The 21198-nt window shown below is 47.0% G+C and overlaps 1 long non-coding RNA gene and 1 other non-coding gene across 2 annotated transcripts; one reads left to right on the top strand and one right to left on the bottom strand.

Moving 5' to 3' along the window:
- The first annotated feature begins 15784 nt into the window (after positions 1-15784).
- On the top strand, positions 15785-18441 carry LOC120110099. Its single transcript, XR_005510849.1, has 3 exons — positions 15785-16179; positions 16369-16645; positions 16978-18441. It is a non-coding gene; the product is annotated as an uncharacterized LOC120110099 (long non-coding RNA).
- A 1385-nt stretch (positions 18442-19826) lies between these two features.
- Positions 19827-19933, bottom strand: LOC113462540. The gene has a single exon (XR_003385065.2). It is a non-coding gene; the product is annotated as a small nucleolar RNA R71 (small nucleolar RNA).
- Between the last annotated feature and the right edge of the window lie 1265 nt (positions 19934-21198).

Below are 21198 nucleotides of genomic sequence, written 5' to 3'. Positions count from 1 at the left end.
CCGCACACCGACCCGAGGCCAATTCGGAGCAACTCCGAGGGAACCTGGATCTCTTGGAAGAAGCGAGGGAAATGGCGCAGGTTCGGATGGCGATGTATCAGCGGAGGGTGGCCCGATATTACAACTCCAAGGTCCGACCGAAGCTTTTCAGAATCGGAGATCTGGTGCTAAGGCGAGCTAAAGCATCTCAACCTGCGGAAGGTGGGAAGCTAGCGCCAAACTGGGAAGGCCCGTATAGGGTTCGCTGGGTAAACCGACCTGGCTCCTACCAGTTGGAGGCCCTAGATGGTCGAGAAATTCCAAGGAGCTGGAATTCCGCTAACCTGCGGATGTATTACCAGTAGAACGACAATGCCAGAAAGACAGTTCAAAAATGTATAACACTTTTCATTTCAATAATTTCTGGTTACAATGGCGTGCTCGTGTGATTACAAGGAATTCCCAGAGGGGAATTAGGGTGTAAAGAAAGTAAAGAAGAGGTGGAGACTCCGAGGAGCTGAAGATCTGGGATCCCGAAACCTCCATCTGAAGCGGCTGCAATCCCACCGGAAGTGGGTGCTTCCAACCGGAGGCGCCATCGACGTCTCACGAAAAAGACGAAGAGCCGGCGCGGATGAAGAAGAAGTGGACGAAGGAGAAGTCCACACTGCTCCTACCCAGAGGCGCCATCCACGCCTCACGAAAAAGACGAGGAGCCGCCGCAGAAGAAGCTCCCGCTGCCTCCAGGGGAACGCCACCTCCAAGGGATATTCCGGTCCTCCCCAGTGTTAGGGGAGAGAAGGGATACAAGGGAGAAGAGCATATGGAGGCGCGGTCCCGGATCAAGCGTCTGGTGCGGAGCTCAATCCGGAGGCTGAACTTCAAGGAGGGGAGACGTGATCCCGGATGAAACGCCTAGAGCGGAGTTCCGCCGGGGAGAACCTCCTTGTTGATCCCAGATGAAACGGCTAGTTGGCGGAAGTCGCGAAGGGCGCGCCTCCCGTTCCTTCGGTAGGGGTCTCTCAACCATGCGCCGGAGAGGAGGCCCACGATCCATGGCAACCTGAACAGCTCCGGCTTGGCAGGCTCCATCGCACCTGCACCTATATTTATAGCCAAACTGCGGCCCCCCGGTCGTTCCGATGCGGGTGGCTCTAATAAATGCGGGCGCATTGAATCCGGAGCCGATCCGGCTCTCGAGGCGTATCTTTCCGCGATTTCCTAAGCGTTATTCTCCTTAATCGCATTCTTTGTGCAGGACACTCCGGGTGGCCTGCACCCCTAGGTCCACATATCTCCGCTCGCGCCCAGGCCGCATCCGCCTCGAAGAACGCGCGTATCGCGGCCGCTTAACTGACACTCCTCGCAAGCAGCAACTGGCGATCCGATTTCCCAGGTAACCCCTCAATTAGCATTTAATGCCCATCTGGTGTTCCCCAGGCGACGCTTGGAGAGGAGGAGAAACACGATCGCAGCTGGCCACGGAGAAATCCCGTCGGGCGGCAAGCGACAGGCGCACGACCAGCGAGCGGAATTTCTCGAGGCTCGGCCCTCGGATGCCAGGCTAACCCGATGATCATCCCGGGAGCAGACTAGCCTGAAGACCCGACCGGTCGCCTCGGCTTGCGCCAGCCTTGGCCGACCAACGAGCGGAATTTTCCGAGGCTCGGCCCTCGGATGCCAGGCTAACCCGATGATCATCCCGGGAGCAGACTAGCCTGAAGCCCCGACCGGTCGCCTCGGCTTGCGCCAGCCTTGGCCGACCAACGAGCGGAATTTCCCGAGGCTCGGCCCTCGGATGCCAGGCTAACCCGATGATCATCCCGGGAGCAGACTAGCCTGAAGCCCCGACCGGTCGCCTCGGCTTGCGCCAGCCTTGGCCGACCAACGAGCGGAATTTCCTGAGGCCTGACAACCCTCAGATGCCAGGCTAACCCGATGATCATCCCGGGAGCAGACTAGCCTGAAGCCCCGACCGGTCGCCTCGGCTTGCGCCAGCCTTGGCCGACCAACGAGCGGAATTTTTCGAGGCTCGGCCCTCGGATGCCAGGCTAACCCGATGATCATCCCGGGAGCAGACTAGCCTGAAGCCCCGACCGGTCGCCTCGGCTTGCGCCAGCCTTGGCCGACCAACGAGCGGAATCTCCCGAGGCTTGGCCCTCGGATGCCAGGCTAACCCGATGATCATCCCGGGAGCAAACTAGCCTGAAGCCCCGACCGGTCGCCTCGGCTTGCGCCAGCCTTGGCCGACCAATGAGCGGAATTTCCTGAGGCCTAACCCTCGGATGCCTGGCTTAGCGCCGGAAGAAGTTCCTGAGGCCTAACCCTCGGATGCCTGGCCTAGCGCCGGAAGAAGTTCCTGAGGCCTAACCCTCGGATGCCTGGCCTAGCGCCGGAAGAAGTTCCTGAGGCCTAACCCTCGGATGCCTGGCCTAGCGCCGGAAGAAGTTCCTGAGGCCTAACCCTCGGATGCCTGGCCTAGTGCCGGAAGAATTTCCTGAGGCCTAACCCTCGGATGCCTGGCCTAGTGCCGGAAGAATTTCCTGAGGCCCAACCCTCGGATGCCTGGCTTAGCGTCGGAAGAATTTCCCGAGGCCTAACCCTCGGATGCCCGGCTTAGCGCCGGAAGAAGTTCCTGAGGCCTAACCCTCGGATGCCTGGCTTAGCGCCGGAAGAATTTCCTGAGGCCTAACCCTCAGATACCTGGCCTAGCGCCAGAAGAATTTCAAGAGTCGGGAGTCAGCGAGACGCTACCAAGAGTTAAAAAGAAGAAGGACGAAAGTGAAATGAAGAAACTCTATTTGCATTAACTTTCATTGTTTCAGGGCCGAGACCCATACAACTTGGCAAAACGCCAACACACGAAGAAAAGAATAAAAATACAGAAGGTCAGCTTGGAGGAACCCCCGGGTCGGGAACGCCGGGCACGTCCGCAGGGGGTAGGGAGGCGGTTGGAGAACCAGCAGGCAATGGCGCCGGAGAGGAGTCTAGAAGAGAGATCCCACTCAGGTCAATTTCGGGGTACTTGGCCGACACCCTTGCCAGGCCTTCCTCGAAGCCTAAGATAAAGGAGTCGGACCCCGCGTCCGACATGTCACGGACGAACTCGTCAGACTGACGATAGGCCTGTACCGCCTCCGACATATCACGGGTGAACTCGGCGGACTGACGATAAGCCTGTACCGCCTGACGCCCGATTTCCGCACTCTTCTCGGCCAGCGCCGCCTCTGCCCGCTCCATAATCTGAGCTTTCGCCTCCAAGACCTTCGCCACAATCCGGTCGTCCGCCTCGGAGGAGACCCTCAGCAGATCAGCCTGAGCCTCCTTGTGCTTCGCCTCGGCAGCAATGCGAGCAGCCTCAGCCTCCTCCAGGCGCGAATGAAGCTCCTGGTCGCTCGCGCGGGACTTCTCCAAGGCCGACTCCAATTCGCCCAGCTTGGCTTCAAGAGACCGGGTTCGGTTGCGGGCGTTGTCGGCTGACCGCTGGGCCTTCTCCCACCTCTCCCGGTAGTCGGCAGCCTTCCGGGACTGCTTCTTGGCCCGCTCCTCCGCCTTCTTGATCTCGCCCTCGAGACCCGAGGCAACCTTGAGTTGCTCCTGAGCCTCCAGCAGTTGCTTCTCGAGGGTGACGAAGCCGAGTGCCCGCTCTTCGGCCACCTGGAGCCTCATCTCGAGGTCCCTGGTCGTCCTCCCCGCCGCAGCCTGACCTCCCTCCTCTACTGCCTTCAGTTGGCTCTCGGCCCTCGCCAGAAGCTTCGCCTGTTCCTCGTAGCACTCCTCCAGGCGGATCATGTACTGGGCGAGCTAAGAGATAGGAAAAACGAGGGCGTCAGGCGGGGATCAACAGAGCCTATAAATGATGAAAGCGACCAAGAGAACACTCACCGACATGAGACAGACGCAGCTGGCAGCCCCAATGTCAGGAACCCTCATCTCCCGGACCTGCCTGCGGTCCTTCTCCAGCAGCACCGTCTCGATGAGGTTTCGGGCGCCGGCGAAAGTGAAGGCCGACCCCGACTTCTCCCCGGAGTCGGACGGTGGTTCTGCAGCCTTACCCTTACCCATCGCTTGGGGAAGAGTCATGCTGACCATGCTCGGGGCGGGGACCGCCCCTGGAATTGACAGGGTCCCGCTCGGCCGGGGCCTCGGCGCGTCCCTCCTCGTATCATCCGAAGCCGACCGAGTCGAAGGCTGGGCTGGGGACCGATCACGTCCGACCCATCCATCTCGGGCGCGCCCGGGTGATGCCTCCGGAAAAACGGTAGTCTCGGCATCGGAGGGCTGATACAGCGTCAACTGCCGGTCCGCGCCCGCGGCGTCCCCCTGATCGGTGAGTCCGGACCCCGTCTGTCGGCGTCGGGGTCGCCTGCCGGCGGGACTTCCTCGCCGGTGGGGCCCTGTCACGACCCCCGCCCCGTTCCCGGCGGGCCGCCGCGACGGTCCTAGGGTGCGGGTAGGCATAAGGCCACCAGCCACCGCGTAGAACCCTACTACCTATCAATTATCAATAAATCTTGAAAAATTTGGCATGATGCATGCACAAAATGATCACTTTTCTATAGTGACCTGTCAGGATTATCTCAATACATACAACACACTACCTGTCAGAGCAGCAATCACATAATCTGTCACATATAAACCTGGACAATATATAGCAATACATTATCACAGGCACACAACTGATCTGCACACATATATATACCTGCTTCCCAATCAATCCATGGTCAAACCCATATCCACAACAGGATCTATGACTGTAACTATGCACTATATATAATAGAAGGTTTATAATACACCAAAAGGGGATAAACCTCTATCTACATTATACTATACTATGGAGCGGCACAGCTAGCAGGCAATCTCTAACCCTGCTCCTCTCTATACAATACCTGCCCTGCAATCAAAAACACCAAACTGGGGAGTGAGTATATAAATACTCAGTGAGTGGAGTAGAGAGTACTATGCACATGAGACAGAATATAATCATGGCTCGAGATGAAATCTCAAGATCAATAACAAGATGAACATGATCTCAACATAGAGAATATGGAGTAAATCATCAATATCACCACAATCAATATCAACTCATCTGAAGCATATATGGAATAATCAAGTAAACATATATGCTACTCATGAATATGCTCAACAGATCATAATGCTGGAACATACAAATCAGGTGTCAATATGCTGAAATCATCACTAGACAGCTATCGGGAGGTGGGTTTTACGCCCCAGGCGAACCAGCAACAACTCCCTACTGCCATATGCATATGCAGGATAAGACACCATATCGATAATGTAAATGCTAGACAGCTGTCGGAAGGTGGGTTTTACGCCCCAGGCGAACCAGCAACAACTCCCTACTGTCACATGCATATGCAGGATAAGACACCACACTAATCATGTAAATACCGGCCAGTATCCAGAACAGAAATCCATCTCACATCTACATACTAAACGGCACCTCGCGGGAATTCTACATCCGCGGAAAGCCATACTGCACCTCGCGGGGTCTTACTATGCCCGGCGGCAAGCAGAATATAAGTCGTAGGACCGGCCGATCCTACGCCTAGGGCCGTGTCCCCCCTAGGAAGGGACTGGGCTCCGCCCACCCAGAAGGCTACTATGTGCACAAAGGCCGATGTTCAACCCCATCGACTATAGGTGTCCTGCAGATACTGCCAAGCCATGCATAAATGCCATAATGCACCCTCCTAATACTCTACTAAAAAGGAGTATGATCAAGACTACCACTCACTCGATCATGACCCAGTCATAAACTAACATCAGGGTTAGGAGTGAGGGTCAAGGAAGTGCAATACAACTCAATATACCACTAAGAAGGCTCTACAAATCTTTGAAATGGAGGAAATGAAATCAATTTACAAAAGAAGTTATTTCACAATTTGGAACCAATTTAATTACTCATAAAAGAGTATAATCAAGCTACGACTCACAAGTCTTTAAAATAGAGGAAATGAAATCAATTTACAAAAGAAATCATTTCACAATTCGGAATCAATTTGATTACTCATCAACCCTTCGTAATTCCTCTCAATGTTCCCTCAAATGCATGTACAGAATAATTAAGCATGGAGAATCAAGGTTATAGAGGAATCTACTACAATATCAATCAATATGCTCAAGTGGAATCAATTCACACTTGGCGACATTCATGAAAATGAATTAAGGATGCTCATGGTGCAAAGTACATGACTCCCACTCACCTGTCAATCTGGCACAGCCCTGATACGCCTCCAAAAATCTACAGCTGGCAGTGGGAAACTTCTTCCTCTTGTTTCCTAGCTTCTTGCCCAACTGATACATGCATTTACAATATATTTAGTTTTGTATCAAGGGCTATAATCTACGTGCCAATTATAATATAGGGAACTTTAATTGATTCAACTCCCCTGTTTCCTAAATCTTTTCTTTTCTTTCTTCTTTTTCTTTTTAATTAATTAACTCACCATTTATGTGTATTAGGGACTCCCTTGCATGAGTACAAGGTCCCCTTAGCTTAATCTGGGCTTAATACCCTATTATGGCATGAAATCCCTTATTTTCCACTCGGATGAACAGTAACCCGGACTGACAGTGAGTTACTTTATCCTGGTTTTGATCCACTTTCCAAACTCCAAATTTGATGAAATTTTTACCTAACATTCTACACTCATAGAGGATTCCAAAGAGGTAACATGCATCATCATCGGAGGCCGTTTGACCTCCTAAATAATTTGCCGAAGTTGAGACTTCGACACAGTTTTTCCGTAGTGCCGGAAAAATTTGTCAAAATCCGATTCTTCTTCTTTTAACCACCTCTACAACCCTTATCCGACCCCTCTAGACTATATCCACCCTTTGTATAGCCTAATGTCATCAAAAGACTAGATAGGGATGGATATTTACCTTTTTCTTTTTGGAAATCGAGGTCCTTGCGTAGAGGGGAAGGAGATCTATACTTTTTCCTTCAGCTGGCAGCGCAACCGGGATCTCCTTCCTTTTCTTTTTCTTCTTCTTCTTCCTCTTCCTTTCTTCCTTTCCTTTCCTCTCCTTCTTTTTTTCCTCTCTGTTGCCGTCTGAGAACCCCCCCTCTCTGTCTCTCGGTTTCATTCCAAAGCCCCAGCAAACCCCCCAATTAAATCACATCAAAATACTATTCACCCTTTGTTTAATATTATTAAATTCCCATTTTGCCCCTAACACTTCAACATATCTACCGTTATGCCATTAATTTTTGATTCCTTTCAATTTTACCCTTACCACTTCAATGCATCTACAACTATGTCATTATCTTTTGATTCCTTCCAATTTTACCCCTTATATCAATTTTAAAGGACTATTCTATCTCTTTTTATATAAAAAAAAATATTTTGGGGTTATTACATCCTCTCCCCCTTATATAAAATTCGTCCTCGAATTTAAAAGAGTAAATTACCTGTCATAGCTGCATTCGATGTCTGTGCCTCCTGTGGATTTACCGTGAACACCCTTCCTTGCCCTCTGCCTACTGGAGCTGACAGTTGAGATGGTCCAGCACTCTGCTGTGATGTTTGTGCTTGACCTCTACCTCTGCCTACAGGCTCCCTACTACTAGGCCTGTCCATCTGCACAGAAGGATAGGATGCCAAAGGCACAAACTGCTGGGTGGCACCCTGCGGGCATTCTCTGACAAAATGACCCGGCTGTCCACATCTGTAGCACACTTCCTGACCCATTCTGCATCTGCCAGGGTGCTGCTTCCCACATATGCCACATACTGGCCATGATTGGAACCTAGATTCAGTTCTGGCCATAGTGACCGGAGGACGAGGTACTGATGGTAGAAAAGTATCTTGTGATTGACCTCTTTCCCTCCATTTCCTCTTACGTGGGGCAGGTGGAGTTGAGCGTACAGACTGCTCCGTCGGGCCCTCCGAGAGATCTACTCCCTCAGATCTACCTCTACTGCTTTGCTCCTTCCCCACACTCATTTTTCTCTATTCTCTTTCAGCTCTTTCCTCTTTGTTTCTGGTCTCCCACTGTTTTGCTTTATCTATCAGCCTAGACAAGGTGGGGACCTCTACTGCCAACACCGCATTATAAAGCGGGGAAATCAGACCCTGCCTGAATCTTTCTATCCTGGCAGCTTCAGTGGGGATGATGTAAGGAGCATACTTTCCCAATCTAGTGAACTCACGAGCGTACTCAGATACGCTCATTCCGGGCATCTGCTTCAGCCTCTCAAACTGAAGAGCCCGATTCTGCCTCTCAGCAGGAGACAAAAACTCATCCATCACTGCTTGCCTGAACTCTTCCCAGGTTGGAGGATTCCTACTGTACAATCTGTCCTCCATATGCCTCTGGTACCAGTCCCAGGCATCTTCCTTCATTGTAAGCCCTACAAGTTCTATAGCTCTTGCATCAGAACAGGGCAGTCTCCGTATCATCTTTTCAGTCTCCTCCAGAAATCTCTGAGGATCTTCACCTTCTTTCCCCTTAAACTCCGGGGTTCTGAGCCTCAGAAATTCCTGTACAGTAATCCCCTCATCATCTAGAGCTCGCCTGGCCAAACTTCTTGGCACAGGTACAGGAGGTGAGATGGATACTACTGACGGGGCAGGAGATTTCCCCCGAGCAATCTGCTCCCTCAGAGCCTGATTCTCCGCCAGTAACTGTTCCATCAATGCATCTCTACTTCCTACCTCTCCTTGATCATCAACCCTCCGTCTATCAGCAGGAGGAGATTTTTCTCTTTGGGGCTCGACATGTGCGGAACCCGCATCCAATGCTATATCTGGCTCCATCCTCTTTCCAGGACGAGCAGGTCCTCTCCTTGGAGGTATTCTTTATATGTCTCTAAAGGAGTTAAAAAGAGAGGGCAGTCGTTACACACTGAGTCATAATATATTTTACTGAATTGTAAATGACTCATAAATTAATATACAGAAAAATCCTATGCTCCATAGTATAATCATATACTTAATCCTGACTCACCCTATTGCTCTGACAGGACTCTTCTTAACCTTTGCTCTGATACCAAGCTTTGTCACGACCCCCGCCCCGTTCCCGGCGGGCCGCCGCGACGGTCCTAGGGTGCGGGTAGGCATAAGGCCACCAGCCACCGCGTAGAACCCTACTACCTATCAATTATCAATAAATCTTGAAAAATTTGGCATGATGCATGCACAAAATGATCACTTTTTCTATAGTGACCTGTCAGGATTATCTCAATACATACAACACACTACCTGTCAGAGCAGCAATCACATAATCTGTCACATATAAACCTGGACAATATATAGCAATACATTATCACAGGCACACAACTGATCTGCACACATATATATACCTGCTTCCCAATCCATCCATGGTCAAACCCATATCCACAACAGGATCTATGACTGTAACTATGCACTATATATAATAGAAGGTTTATAATACACCAAAAGGGGATAAACCTCTATCTACATTATACTATACTATGGAGCGGCACAGCTAGCAGGCAATCTCTAACCCTGCTCCTCTCTATACAATACCTGCCCTGCAATCAAAAACACCAAACTGGGGAGTGAGTATATAAATACTCAGTGAGTGGAGTAGAGAGTACTATGCACATGAGACAGAATATAATCATGGCTCGAGATGAAATCTCAAGATCAATAACAAGATGAACATGATCTCAACATAGAGAATATGGAGTAAATCATCAATATCACCACAATCAATATCAACTCATCTGAAGCATATATGGAATAATCAAGTAAACATATATGCTACTCATGAATATGCTCAACAGATCATAATGCTGGAACATACAAATCAGGTGTCAATATGCTGAAATCATCACTAGACAGCTATCGGGAGGTGGGTTTTACGCCCCAGGCGAACCAGCAACAACTCCCTACTGCCATATGCATATGCAGGATAAGACACCATATCGATAATGTAAATGCTAGACAGCTGTCGGAAGGTGGGTTTTACGCCCCAGGCGAACCAGCAACAACTCCCTACTGTCACATGCATATGCAGGATAAGACACCACACTAATCATGTAAATACCGGCCAGTATCCAGAACAGAAATCCATCTCACATCTACATACTAAACGGCACCTCGCGGGAATTCTACATCCGCGGAAAGCCATACTGCACCTCGCGGGGTCTTACTATGCCCGGCGGCAAGCAGAATATAAGTCGTAGGACCGGCCGATCCTACGCCTAGGGCCGTGTCCCCCCCTAGGAAGGGACTGGGCTCCGCCCACCCAGAAGGCTACTATGTGCACAAAGGCCGATGTTCAACCCCATCGACTATAGGTGTCCTGCAGATACTGCCAAGCCATGCATAAATGCCATAATGCACCCTCCTAATACTCTACTAAAAAGGAGTATGATCAAGACTACCACTCACTCGATCATGACCCAGTCATAAACTAACATCAGGGTTAGGAGTGAGGGTCAAGGAAGTGCAATACAACTCAATATACCACTAAGAAGGCTCTACAAATCTTTGAAATGGAGGAAATGAAATCAATTTACAAAAGAAGTTATTTCACAATTTGGAACCAATTTAATTACTCATAAAAGAGTATAATCAAGCTACGACTCACAAGTCTTTAAAATAGAGGAAATGAAATCAATTTACAAAAGAAATTATTTCACAATTCGGAATCAATTTGATTACTCATCAACCCTTCGTAATTCCTCTCAATGTTCCCTCAAATGCATGTACAGAATAATTAAGCATGGAGAATCAAGGTTATAGAGGAATCTACTACAATATCAATCAATATGCTCAAGTGGAATCAATTCACACTTGGCGACATTCATGAAAATGAATTAAGGATGCTCATGGTGCAAAGTACATGACTCCCACTCACCTGTCAATCTGGCACAGCCCTGATACGCCTCCAAAAATCTACAGCTGGCAGTGGGAAACTTCTTCCTCTTGTTTCCTAGCTTCTTGCCCAACTGATACATGCATTTACAATATATTTAGTTTTGTATCAAGGGCTATAATCTACGTGCCAATTATAATATAGGGAACTTTAATTGATTCAACTCCCCTGTTTCCTAAATCTTTTCTTTTCTTTCTTCTTTTTTTTTTTAATTAATTAACTCACCATTTATGTGTATTAGGGACTCCCTTGCATGAGTACAAGGTCCCCTTAGCTTAATCTGGGCTTAATACCCTATTATGGCATGAAATCCCTTATTTTCCACTCGGATGAACAGTAACCCGGACTGACAGTGAGTTACTTTATCCTGGTTTTGATCCACTTTCCAAACTCCAAATTTGATGAAATTTTTACCTAACATTCTACACTCATAGAGGATTCCAAAGAGGTAACATGCATCATCATCGGAGGCCGTTTGACCCCCTAAATAATTTGCCGAAGTTGGGACTTCGACACAGTTTTTCCGTAGTGCCGGAAAAATTTGTCAAAATCCGATTCTTCTTCTTTTAACCACCTCTACAACCCTTATCCGACCCCTCTAGACTATATCCACCCTTTGTATAGCCTAATGTCATCAAAAGACTAGATAGGGATGGATATTTACCTTTTTCTTTTTGGAAATCGAGGTCCTTGCGTAGAGGGGAAGGAGATCTACACTTTTCCCTTCAGCTGGCAGCGCAACCGGGATCTCCTTCCTTTTCTTTTTCTTCTTCTTCTTCCTCTTCCTTTCTTCCTTTCCTTTCCTCTCCTTCTTTTTTTTCCTCTCTGTTGCCGTCTGAGAACCCCCCCTCTCTGTCTCTCGGTTTCATTCCAAAGCCCCAGCAAACCCCCCAATTAAATCACATCAAAATACTATTCACCCTTTGTTTAATATTATTAAATTCCCATTTTGCCCCTAACACTTCAACATATCTACCGTTATGCCATTAACTTTTGATTCCTTTCAATTTTACCCTTACCACTTCAATGCATCTACAACTATGTCATTATCTTTTGATTCCTTCCAATTTTACCCCTTATATCAATTTTAAAGGACTATTCTATCTCTTTTTATATAAAAAAAAATATTTTGGGGTTATTACATCCCCGCTCGGAGGAGCTCGCTTCTTCCTCCGGACTGCTTCCAGTAGGGACGTCCTACCGACAGCCGTTGCCTTGTCCGATCGCATGACGTCGTCGATCTCTGCAAAAAGGACGAGGTGGTCGGAGGTTGAGAAACTGAAGGAAAGAACGAGACGAAAGAGGAGAAAAGAGCTAAAAAAGAAATGGTGGCGGGCTCACTGTCAGCGGGGACCGAGCTCAGACCGACGTTCACCAAGGTATCCTCGGAAATAAGGCGAGCCACCGGGGGGAGCCGGCCCTCGGCAACCAACCCCTTCAAGACGGCAACGCCATCGGATTCCTCCCTCGACAACCTCGATAGGCCAATCGGGGACTTCATCGGCGTCTCCCAGGTTGCCCTGATTCCCCAAGAGGGATCTGCGTCAACGAAAAAGAAGCGCCCCTTCCAGCCGTGAATGGAGGTAGGAGCCTCCTTGACGAGGCCGCACCCTCGCCGCGCCGCAAAGCACCACCACCCTTTGTCCTGGGGGTGGCCGCTCAGGCCGTAGCATTCCCAAAAGACATTCAGGGTGGCGGGAACCTCGTGCATGCGGCAGAGAACCTGAAAGGCCGTCAGGGCGCGCCATGAGTTCGGCACCAGTTGCGTCGGCGCCACTCTTAAACCCCGAAGGACCTGAACGACTAAGTCCGAGGGGGGAAAGCGGAACCCGGCCTGAAGAATGCCCTCATTGATGGCAACCTTCCCTGGAGGAGGATGGGACATCCTCTCCTCAGGCCCCGGGAGCGTAACATTGCAGGCCTCGGGAAGGTGGTATCGAGCCACGAACCTATCTAGGTCTTCGGCGACCAGCTTCGACTTAATGCGGTCTGCTCTCACTTCGCCCATCCCTAATGGCCAGTGAATCTACGGTCAGGACGGGGTCAAGAAGGGGGAAAGGATCGAAACGACTGGAGTACACTAATACAAAAGGAGAAAGTATGGAGAGCCTTAAATTGAAGAATGGGGCAACTCACCGGAAGAGAAAGAAGAACGGCTCTGAGAGCGTCAAAGGAGGAGCAAGCGAACAGTCCGACGGCAATGACGGCAGCGCAAAGGAGAAACTCGAAGATGTCTGTAAAGAGAAAGGCGGACGGAGGAGGGCCCCCGGTTAAATAGGCAGAAAGGTGGGTGACGCCTCGGTGACGCCAGAGGACGCCTGGCTGCCGAAGGGTCGCTCGCGCCCCAAAGGCGAATCGACGCCATTAAGGAAGGATGTCCGCCGAAATCCTCAGACTGCCAGGTCAGCAACAACCGCCATACGCCATAAAGAAGGCGGGGAGCTCGAAGCGCGCGCGCCTCTCCGAGGGATGGCGGCAATCTCGAAGCATCACTCCCTTCACCCGTTCCCCTTCTGGTTCCAGGCTCGGAAGTGGGGGGCTACTGTTACGGGGGAACTTAGCCACCATGCCCCACGTGACCGGCACGCGTGCCCAGGAAGACTACGGCAGCCCCTTGATCCAGCAATCCGACCCCGAGTCGGACATCTTCGTCTCCGCAGCCCGACCCCGAGTCGGACATCTCTCGACAACGACAGGCTATTCCCCAGAGGCACGCCGCAGCCTCCTGCTCCACTACTCCCTGCAACGGTTGTATCTGGCGCTGCTCCACGATCCCCTGTAACAGCCGTACAAGGCGGAGCCCCACGACGCCCTGTAACGGCCGTGTCAGTGGCAGCTCCATCGTGCCCCACGATGACGAACCCCCCTGAAAGACCCCCCAGCCTGGTATATATGCGGCTGGGAGGAAGAGGGGGGGTAAGCAAGAACTTCCAGAGCATTCTCTTACTTGCTACTATTATCTCTCCTTCTCCTTCAATCTCCTCTGACTTGATCGTCGGAGGGCCCCCACTACCCCAGTGGTGGTGCGAGGCTTGCTTGCAGGTTTCCCGGTGGAAGGTGGAGCGCAATCAACACCAACCAAGGCAACTCAAACGGATCCCCGTTCACACCGCTGTGCCAATCGTTCTCGGTTTGGACCACCAGCAACAGTGGGGGGGAGGGGGCCTTGAATTTAGTCCCACATCGGCTAGAGCGGAAAGGTTCCGTGCCTTATAATGAGGAGGGCGAAGCCTTTTCCTCATGAGGGCCCTTTTGTGGGACAAAACCGTGAGGGCAATCCCCCCGTCAGCGCTGGACGCGCGGGCCGGAAATGTCTCCCTCCGTCAGCGCTGGACGCGCAGACCGGAGCGCCCAAAGCGGACAATACCTCGTGGGGGACGCGGTCTCTTTCTGCTCGGCTCGGTTGGGACTAAGGCTGTTGCCGGGGTGAAAATCCCGCAACAGATGGCGCTAGAGGAAGGGCAAGCCTCCTCTCTCCATTGACTACCCTCCAGGACTGTGGGGGCCCGTTGGGGTAAAACCTGGCCGGAACCTTCCCGCTGGGGGGGCTATGTTGTGGGGGGGGAGGGGGCCTTGAATTTAGTCCCACATCGGCTAGAGCGGAAAGGTTCCGTGCCTTATAATGAGGAGGGCGAAGCCTTTTCCTCACGAGGGCCCTTTTGTGGGACAAAACCGTGAGGGCAATCCCCCCGTCAGCGCTGGACGCGCGGGCCGGAAACGTCTCCCTCCGTCAGCGCTGGACGCGCGGACCGGAGCGCCCAAAGCGGACAATACCTCGTGGGGGACGCGGTCTCTTTCTGCTCGGCTCGGTTGGGACTAAGGCTGTTGCCGGGGTGAAAATTCCACAACAGTTATTATTAAAAGTACCAAGAAACCAAATACCATAAGTTTTTGAAGTCTTTAACCTATGCATATGGATACAAATGGATGGTTTTCATTATGCTAGTATGCTAAACTATGTGACAAATACTTAAATTGAAATTCCATTGTATTTATCATTATCTAAGTATGTTACAATAGATTGAGAATTAATAGATTTTAACATTTTAGATCATAGAAAGCATGATTTCACATCATTTGAACCATTCACTTCTGCATCAATTTGATGTCTAAGTTAGAGACTACCAACAAATATGTAATTTTTTTTATTCGCTAGTGTAGAGCATATGCCATATATGTGAAGAATCCTTCAATCCGTACCTATTTTATGAAAAAATAACTAGATTGCAATAAATATTATCTATGTCGATCAATTTCTATGAGCATAGTCCAATATGTTCTAATTTGACCTCTTAAATTATATATTATAGGGTACTATAATGATAATCACTTAAACTTCCGTGTCCCGTTAATCTCTTTTTTTAGAGTTAATTTCTAACAAGAATTTTTCAGTTTTCATAGAGGACTTGTGTTTTAAAGCCTGGAGAAAATGATGGGCATTCAAATTTTAGTTGAAATCAAGAACCACACTACAATACTAGTTCTAAGAAGATAAACATATATGTTTCAATAACACATTCCAACACAAGTTTTGATAAGAATATCTGCTTAATACTATCATCAGTTGCCTCCGGCTACAGCAAGATAATGAATAAGCAAATTATCTATGAAAAAATTGATAAAAACATGCATTCTTCATGTAATGTTTTAATTTGGCTTAAGATTGGATCAAGTCAAGCTTGCAATTCAGGTCAAGCATTTAACTATTCTTTTATTGCTAAAAAGTATAAAAATAAATAAATAAATATAAAATAACTATTTTTAAATAAAGAAAAAAAATCAACTTAAACATGAATTTTTTATTCAAATGACATTTAATTTCATCTAAGAAAATGATCATTCTTAAGGTGCAAGTTTATGGACTATAATTTTTAAAAATATGTATTGAATACTTCGGAACATTATAAATAATGATTTAATAAAGAAAATAATGAATCTTTAGATATAATTATACAAAAGTAGATTAAAGGAGGTGGGGCTGTTGAGATGAACAAAAACGAAACTAGTTTACATGAGGATTCATTCAATGATTTGGGAAAAGGATATTTAGGGTGAAAGAGAATAGTTTTATACAATTTGGATTTTTAGGTCAGGTTGAATTATGTCGAATCAGGTTAAGTGGAAAAATAAAAAATAAGAGCCAACATGGTTTTATATTAGGTCTCTTTTCTGACCCCGACCTAACCCATAGATCTTCAAATCGGTTGAGTTCTTTCCATTTGAAGCCCTATGTGCGTGGAAGAGAACCTTGCACCCTAGACACTCAATTGCATCTTATCCCATTAGCCTGTTCAACAACTATTCAGTACCAGCATAAGTACTCAGGTTAGATTCACATGTGAAGGATAGTTATTAATTACTACATAGGAATTGTTGGAAATTTTTGAATTTAAAATATTGGACTTTGGAATCGTAATGCAAGCGTTACGTGGACTTCGATTTCGAAATTGAATTTAAAATTTGAAAGGGCTATAATGTCTCGACTGACCAGCGCACCTAATGTAAATGTTACAGATCTTAACGTACTCAAATTGGCGGACCATGAGGTGCCAGCACTAGCACGCTGTTATGAGGGCCATTATGAGCCGGTGAGCCCTTTTTAGCTTAAGCCTTTTTTTTTTTTTTTTGCTTAATAGGCCTCTCCTATAGTTACCTGGAGCAGACCTATTGAGGTCCTATGCTACTAAGTTTGGTCAAGCTTCCCACGCAATCGTGCTCCTAAGAGGAGGATCGAACCAACTTGGATTTGTTGTACCTCGGCGAAAATCTCACAATAGATGTGCCCAAAGAGGTAAATTTCATTCTAATTTTGTATTTACATTGTTGTTCCTAAAGTTATTATTATTGTATTAATTGCTACGAACCACGCCGCTAACAATCTGAGAATGAATTTGATTTTCTTGGAAATTGCAGCTTTTTGCAAACTTGCAAAATATACTCACTTTTGTTTTAGTTACATAGTATTAGTAACTATCACCTTCTCCTTTAAAAAGCCTTATGTCTTTACAAAATCAGTTTTCAAAGAAAACCCATGTTGCCACTTTACTTCCATATTAGACTTCAAAATCTTAATGTAAGGATTACACTAACTTTGATTTCGACTTTGAATTTGAAATTTGAAAGGGCTATATCTCAGCTGACTGGTGCACCGTATACGTTGTGGATCTTTACACGCACATGCTGGGAGGCCATTATGAGGCACAACAGGCCATCATTTATTGTGAGAGCCATTGAGGCCTTTGTGAGCCTCTCATTCACCAATGACCAGCTGTTCCTTTTTCTTTTGGGAAATTACGGATTACCCAAGGCACAATTTCACCAAGCCACATGGGGTTCAAAGGTAGTACTTAATCTACCAGAGGTCAGATTCGTCAGCTTCCATCGTGCTCCATTACACATCCTCTTCAACCATCCATCATAGGTACATACAGGTCTTTTTATATTTCCTCTCTTTTCCATCCAACAACTCCTCTCTCCTCTCTCCTCTCTCCTCTCTCCTCTTATAAACTCTCTCCTCCCTCCCTTCAACAACGCATCCATTCAGCCTTATCCCATCTAGCGAGTGGAAAAGGATCGCCTCACCATTTCCCATTCTTCACTAAATAGAGAAAGAAATAAACAAAAGGATATTATGCATGTGGGAGAGTTTGCAATGGCTACTTCGAGTGGCATAGAGTACTTCAAGATCGATGTGGAGGCGGCCATGGGGCACTTCTCATGGCTCTCCAACGGGGCACTTCTCATGGCTCTCCAATGCAAACATCGTGGAGGACAAAGGAAGCTCCTATATATGGGCCACCATTGATGTGGAAATTTCTTTTACACATTTTTTTAGTCTTAATTGTTTTGTTTTTGAGTGTTTTGTATGTTCTTAGCTCATTTGTCTAGAATTTAGGTGTCTTTTACATTTATTTAATTCTTGAAAATTCTTGGTATTTTGCAGGTGTTTAATTATTGAATTCGGTTGAAATTGGGCTGGTCTAGTCAACTCAGAACACTGTTCGGTTTTTAGATTCTAACTGGAGCTACAGACCTCCTTTTTATATATTGTTTATCTTACTGCAAAGATAAGATGTAGACCTAAAACTTTTATGATCACAAAACCAAGTTCTACCGTTTTGAAGTCCAAAACATGACCGAAATGGAGAAGTCCAAATCTGTCCAGAATTTTACTGCGGCCCAAACCCTATTTCGGTTTTTAGCTTGTATGTGGAGTTATATAAGTCAGAATAATGTAAACCTAGGTGCATTGGAAAGATGAGAACGAGATCTAAAATTTTCGTGAAGGGTCCAACTCCAAAGTATATCATTTTGGTGCTCTACATCCAGCTGGGAGTTGCATCTAAAAATCAGCCTAGAATTCCGGATTTCAGCTAGCAGATAGGAAGGAAATCTGTTTTAAAATTCAAAAAAAGAAATTCCGATAAGAGGAGGGGGCCAGCAGATACGAAGAGGAGGACAAGCAGATAAAAAAAATGCAGAAAATCTGAAATTCTGAGAGGAGGAAAAGCTAGAAAATCCGAGAGGAAGAAAAAACTGAAATTATGGGAGAAAGAACGGAACAGAGAATTTTTGCAAATACAGAGTTCTTTTCCTTTCTCCTATATATATATTTTTTTATTTTTTTTTATTTGCTGAATTATTATTAAGAATGTTGAATGCGAATTTATGTTTGAGAAATAATTGGATTGATTTATTAATTATGATTTGCTAGTTTTCTTATCCTAGGGCTAGGACGTAGTCATTGAATTGTTGATATGAATTGAGTATGGTTGTATTGAATATCTTTTGTTAATTGCAATTTGATGATTTCGGTTTTCATTCTTGCAATTTACTGGCCATGAATTGCATGCTTAAGATGTTGAATGAAGTAACGAAAGTTGAAGTTCAATATTAGTTGGTGAATTTATCAAACATTAATGGTGTAGTTTAGAAATAAATGCACACCCTAGTGACCTACAATCAAGAATTTCACAGATCATAATGAATTTATATTAATTTCTATGATCACGAAAATAGACATAGGATTAATATAGGTATAGGTGTTATGCCTTGAAAGAGGATATCACATAAAAAAAAAGGGATTCAGTCATTGTAATTAGCAGAATATTAACAATCAGATTTAAATTCATTGAAGGAATTCAATTGATGAAATCCAAGCCCTAGGAACCTTTCATATTTGATTTTTTCAGGTCAAGAAATTGCAGTCAGTCACATCAATTTGGGGTTGTCTAAATAATATAGAAAATTTATAAATTGGTACTTAAATCGTCTCCTTGTGGAAACGATACTCTTTTTGCCCTATTCTACTTGTCATGACCCATGCACTTGTGGTAGAGTCTAGGGATTATCAAGTTTTTGGCGCCGTTGCCGGGAAGGATTGTTTTTAATATCAATACAAATAATTTTCTGCATTAATTTAGACTGTTTTGTTCTTTTTGTTAATTTACGTTTTCTATATTTAGTGTATGCCACGAAACTGTGAATTAATTGAGCCTTTTGATCTAGAAATTGAGAGAACTCTATGAGCATTAAGAAAACAACAAAGATTAGAGCTAAAGCAAAAACAAGCAGTAGCCATGGCAGATAACCAAGATAACCAGAATAAAAGGTTGTTGAGTGACTATGCCGTGCCGAATGTCAATGGTGCCCAACCCAGTATTGTGAGACCTATAGTCAATGCTAATAATTTTGAGATTAAACCTGGTCTCATCCAGATGGTGCAGCAGGAGCAGTTTGGTGGAGGACCTGCTGAGGATCCACATGCACACCTTGCCGATTTCTTGGATATTTGTGATACAATCAAGATGAATGGAGTTAGTGATGATGCTATTCGACTCCAACTTTTTCCATTTTCTCTAAAGGATAAAGCCAAGGCCTGGTTGAATTCCAAAGCGCCCAACTCTTTCACCACCTGGAATGCCTTGTCACAAGCTTTTCTGAGTAAGTATTTTCCTCCAGGTAAGACCGCCAAACTTAGAAATGATATTACCAGTTTTACTCAGTTTGATGGTGAATCTTTGTATAAAGCCTGGAAGAGGTTTAAGGATTTGCAGAGGAAGTGTCCACATCATGGTCTTCCTGACTGGCTGATTGTACAGACTTCAATGGATTAACACATTCAGTCAGAATTACCATAGATGCAGCTGCAAGAGGTACTTTAATGAGTAAGTCAACAGAAGAGGCATATGAGTTGTTAGAAGAAATAACCTCTAACAATTATCAGTGGTTTAATGAAAGAGATATGCCTAAGAAAGTTTCAGGTATGCATGATGTAGATGGCATAAACATGTTGAATGCCAAGGTTGATTCTCTAGTAAAAATGTTCGGTAAGCTGGGTAATGTGAATTCCGTTGCTAGTCATGTATTGAGTTGTGATTGCTGTGGAAGAGCTCACATGAGTTCTGATTGTATGCAATGACAAAGGCTGTCTATTTCACCAGAATAGTCATCTTCCTCGCAAGCAAGTCAAGGTCAATCAAAAAAACCTGGCAAGTCGGGCATTCTTTGAATAAGCTTCCGACCAAGCTTCCTAACTTAGCCAAAGATACGAGTCCGAAAGATAGGTAATTCCGCAATGCTTTCGAGGAAGGATTCAATCGATAGGTAACCGTCCAAGAAATATTGCATGGTGATGTGGGCGGGGGTTTCCGAGATGAAGATGCAATGATCTATCCTCCTCGGGAAGATATATATTTTCCACCACTGCTGTCACGCCCCCGCCTGCGCGAGGCACGTGAGGCACCTAGTGCCCACGTGGGGGCCACATGAGGGGGGACCGCGGGGCTCCCCTGCCAGATATTGTCCGGTTCTGGGGCTTCACGCAAGCGTCCTTCATCCCTCCCCGGTTTTGTTTTCCACCCAAAACGCGTCTGCAGGATTAGGAGACACCCGCCTCATATGCCCAGGCTCTAGAACGAGTCTTTCCGATGTGGGACTATTGGGCCTCACACCCTTCCCACCATCGGACAAGAGCCGTCCTCGGCTCTGATACCAAATGTCACGCCCCCGCCTCTGCGAGGCACGTGAGGCACCTAGTGCCCACGTGGGGGCCACATGAGGGGGGAACACGGGGCTCCCCTGCCAGATATTGTCCAGTTCTGGGGCTTCACGCAAGCGTCCTTCACCCCTCTCCGGTTTTGTTTTCCTCCCAAAACGCGTCTGCAGGATTAGGAGACACCCGCCTCATATGCCCAGGCTCTAGAACGAATCTTTCCGATGTGGGACTATTGGGCCTCACACCCTTCCCACCATCGGACAAGAGCCGTCCTCGGCTCTGATACCAAATGTCACGCCCCCGCCTCTGCGAGGCACGTGAGGCACCTAGTGCCTACGTGGGGGCCA

This window comes from Phoenix dactylifera, chromosome 3 (genome assembly GCF_009389715.1).
Source record: "Phoenix dactylifera cultivar Barhee BC4 chromosome 3, palm_55x_up_171113_PBpolish2nd_filt_p, whole genome shotgun sequence".
Classification (NCBI taxonomy): domain Eukaryota; kingdom Viridiplantae; phylum Streptophyta; class Magnoliopsida; order Arecales; family Arecaceae; genus Phoenix; species Phoenix dactylifera.
The sequence above is the reverse complement of the archived record's forward strand: the minus strand, read 5'-3'. Positions and strand labels throughout refer to the sequence as shown.